This window comes from Pomacea canaliculata, linkage group LG4, assembly GCF_003073045.1.
Source record: "Pomacea canaliculata isolate SZHN2017 linkage group LG4, ASM307304v1, whole genome shotgun sequence".
Lineage (NCBI taxonomy): Eukaryota > Metazoa > Mollusca > Gastropoda > Architaenioglossa > Ampullariidae > Pomacea > Pomacea canaliculata.
The window spans coordinates 20856464-20860310 of NC_037593.1; the positions used below are offsets into that span (position 1 = coordinate 20856464).

The 3847-nt window shown below is 36.6% G+C and overlaps 1 long non-coding RNA gene across 1 annotated transcript; it reads left to right on the top strand.

Moving 5' to 3' along the window:
- The first annotated feature begins 565 nt into the window (after nucleotides 1-565).
- Nucleotides 566-3073, top strand: LOC112562617. Its single transcript, XR_003098882.1, has 3 exons — nucleotides 566-623; nucleotides 1024-1194; nucleotides 1553-3073. It is a non-coding gene; the product is annotated as an uncharacterized LOC112562617 (long non-coding RNA).
- The last annotated feature ends 774 nt before the right edge of the window (nucleotides 3074-3847 follow it).

Sequence of the window (3847 nt, forward strand, 5' to 3'; positions counted from 1 at the left end):
GACTCATTGCAACCACAAGTGGAAAACAAGCGTTTATGCCCACAGGTAAATGCACTAACCACAAGAATATTGCCTCCACGACGTGAGCACCCCAGTGACCAACGTAGTGACTCTCAGCAAGGAGTACAAGAGGGGACAGACCTCACAACTGCAGCAGTAAAAGGCGGTACCCAGAGAGTGTCTAATGAAGGTAATTCAGAAAATTTTATATTATGGGTAACTTTTCTTGCTTTTTGTTTTGCCTATTTAATTTTGTTGTGAATTCCCTTTCACAATCTCATGTTGAACATAGTGTTGGTTATACAAGTTTCTTACTGCCTCCCAAATCACCGTTGATTGACTTCATTCACCTATAAAAGTTAATTGTCCACTTTTGCTCACAGTGCTATGTTCATACTGTTGCAGCATTTGCCTGGCTCATTCTGGAACAAGACAGAGAATTGAAATTGATGCTACAGGAAGTAAAAGATATGGTGATTCATTCACTGATAAGCAAAGACCAGCCTGCTCCAGCAAAGGATGCCTGAATGTTGCCAGAAGATTTGAGCCTTCCGATTAGAACACAGCAAGAGCTGTTGGAACTGGATGGACGCCTTGATGATGATTCCTTTCATGAATTACTCGTACGTAAAGCAGATGTCATTGTTAAAGCCATGATTGAAATGACAATCTGTAATAATTTAGGGGAATTTTAAAGCAGAGCTTGACATTTTTGAAAAACTTATGTTTTTATAGGGAATTCATTTGAGAATGATCAGTTCTTGTCAATCTATCATACATATATAGTGTGGAACACAATAAGTCAAATTTTAAATCCAGTTTCAAAGGGTTTCAGCCTCATAAACTTTATGGTTATTGGGGAAGGAAACATTAAATGTCAGCTTTTTGTGAAAGTTTTCAGTTTATAATTTTTGTATGGCCCTTGAATTGTAAATAATTAAAGCCATATATATTTTCACTACACCCTTTCTTGTTTATGATGTGTGGTTTACTTTTGACAGATATTTTTCTTGTCTTCTAAAGATTTGCAAGTCAAAAGCCTCTCCTGTGTGGGTAGAACGAATGCAAAGGATTGTGCGAAAAGAATCATGCGGCGACTCCTGACCAACAAGATTGCTCGGAACTATAACTGGAAAGGACAAAAGGGAGAGATGTGTGCTTTCAAGGGACTGAAGGTGCAGGCCATGATCTACAGTAAGTGATGATGTATAAATGTTAGTGTATATTATTATTAAAGGTATAGATATATGATATATTGTCTACACATACTTTGACAAAAAAGAGAAGTGCAGATCTAAGTGCTTATTTTTGTATAACATGAATTGACATTTTTCATTGCTAGCTCTACAGTTGAAAATTATTTGTAGCTCTTGTCAGTATTAATTGTGCTTCTATGGGTGAAACTAGCTTAAAAACGGAAAGACATGGGGAACAAGCATAAGCACCATAAAACTGAAACAATATGTATAGTGTGAGACTTCTTTAGTCCATCTTTAATCTATAAACCTGTAGCGCTTCTTTAATCTACAAATCCCATTTTTGCTATCTGCAGAAGCTGTACGGAAGAACCGTGGGTGTATGGAGGCTTCCGATAAAGTTAGTGCAGGAGCCATCACAGAGTGGAGACCAATGCTTCAGCAGACAGTGCTGTTCTACCTGTCCGTCGTCCTTCCCGCCCGAGCTGCCATCCGCATCAGAGAGCGACTACTCCTCTCTCAGTGACAGAGAAGTCTAGAGATATACACGTAATGTCTACGATGACTGCAATGCCACCTACAGCCGCCGTCCTGGTCACGTAGCCATTTGCTTCCCACGGCAACTAGCAGGCAGTCCAGACAGTCCTTTGCCACTGGATCGCCCCCACGATCAAGAGCTGTCTCCCACATAGGACACCTCTGCGCTCTACCTCATTGTACTCCTCTACACTGGCATATGTCTGCCCCACCTTTCTGCATGTGGGACCACAGGCTTGTCACCAAGCAACTCTTGACCCCAATTGGGACGCTTGATACTTCACCATTTAAGTTCACACATGACATTGCTGTAGAAGAGGTCCTATCCAATACATGGCCTTGGATGTAGCTGGTGATTATCTCTGATATTTTGCACAAATATCTGATAGTTTAGATATCTGATGATTACGAATAAGAAGGTTTCCGTATACTCGAATAAAGGCATGTGGATCTGATAGTGTTCTATATACCTTGTTCTTAAAGCCTTTTCCCCAGATGTACAGGAACCTTTGTTCAGCCTTGTTTTACAGTGTGGAAAATCTCATAAGGCTGGTTAATTTGACTGATGTGTCCATTGTAGAAGGTTGGTGATGATAATTTGATCGTTGTTATGTACAGAAGGATACCTGTATTTCTTGTGTATTTTGTGCTACATCTAGATGGATTAACCATATACTATATCTTTTCTTACATCTAAAGCTCTATTAGTTTAGTTTTAGTTTAATTATTCCTTGGGAATCTTTATGGAGCTTAACACCTATCCTTGAAACATTTTAAATTGAACTGTTTAAAAGTGTTACTTTAATAACATTCCTTTGCTTTGACTTAACAGTGGTTAATTAATTCCTCTGATTGTTCTCTGTTTCTCATCTTTATCACATATGGTCAATGCTTTTGTTGTACATCTATAGTTAATGCTTAATAATAATTGGAATGATATGTCCCTTGTAGTAGGGTAAGAAGATGATAATTAGCATATTGTTATCTACATAGGGGTAACTGTCTTTTTTTGGTGTATTTTGTACATCATCCAATTGTATTTACAATTCACTATTTTTTAGTAAATGTAAATGTCGATAAGTTTCGTTTTAGTTCAATTATTTCTTGGCACTCTGCACGGATAACAGTGCCGCACAACCTCACCTTTAAGTACTGAAATGTGAAATATTTAAAAGTATTAATTTAAGAAAAGATCCTATGCATTGATTTGTCAGTGTTTAATTAATTCATATTCTTGTTCTCTTTTTTGAGTATCATTTATTCATTTTTGTCACAAATGGTCACCATTTTGTACTTGCTATTGTATAATGTAAATTTGTCTCCTGGATGGATCCACAATGACACGACATATGGTTTAATTACAACAAATGAAAATCTTCTCTGTACATCATTTATGCCATGTTTGAAGTGAAACTGTGAAAAGTATGTGTGAACTGTGAAACATTTACATTAGGTTTCAAAAACATTTTTAAAACGTTTAAAAAACGTGTCCTTCGAAACATTTAAATTAGGTTTAAAAAACATTTTAAAAACGTTTTTAAAACATTTACATACGAATATTTATTAAATGTTTTTAAAATGTTTTACAGAAAAATGTTTATAAAACGTTTTAAAAATATTTTTTAAATGTTTTACAAATGTTTGCAGAAAACGTTTTTAAAACATTACTTTGATGGGCATGATAAACATTTTTAAAACGTTTTCTGCAAACCTTTTTAAAATGTTTTATGTAAACATTTTAAAACGTTTTTAAAACGTTTTTAAAACGTTTGCATGCTATCTGGGTCTGTAACACCATTCGTCTGAGACCAGACCGAGCTCTCACCATGGAATACTCGGCAAGTACAAGGCTAGATGCACAAGCAGCCCACATCTCTCCTGCATACATAACCTGCCATTAGACATCAATTTTATTCATTCGCCTCTCGCCGCGGGACTTTCTCTCCCCCTGTAAAATATACGGGCAGTTTTATGTACAGACAATGAGACAGGATTCTTTATGCAGTCACGTTTTGTTATCCAGGGCGACTCGGTTCCTTTTAACCAAACAGATTCTCAGCTTGACTGACAAAAAACTGACAAAGCTTTTTTTTTTTGTTGTTCTTTCTGTGCAC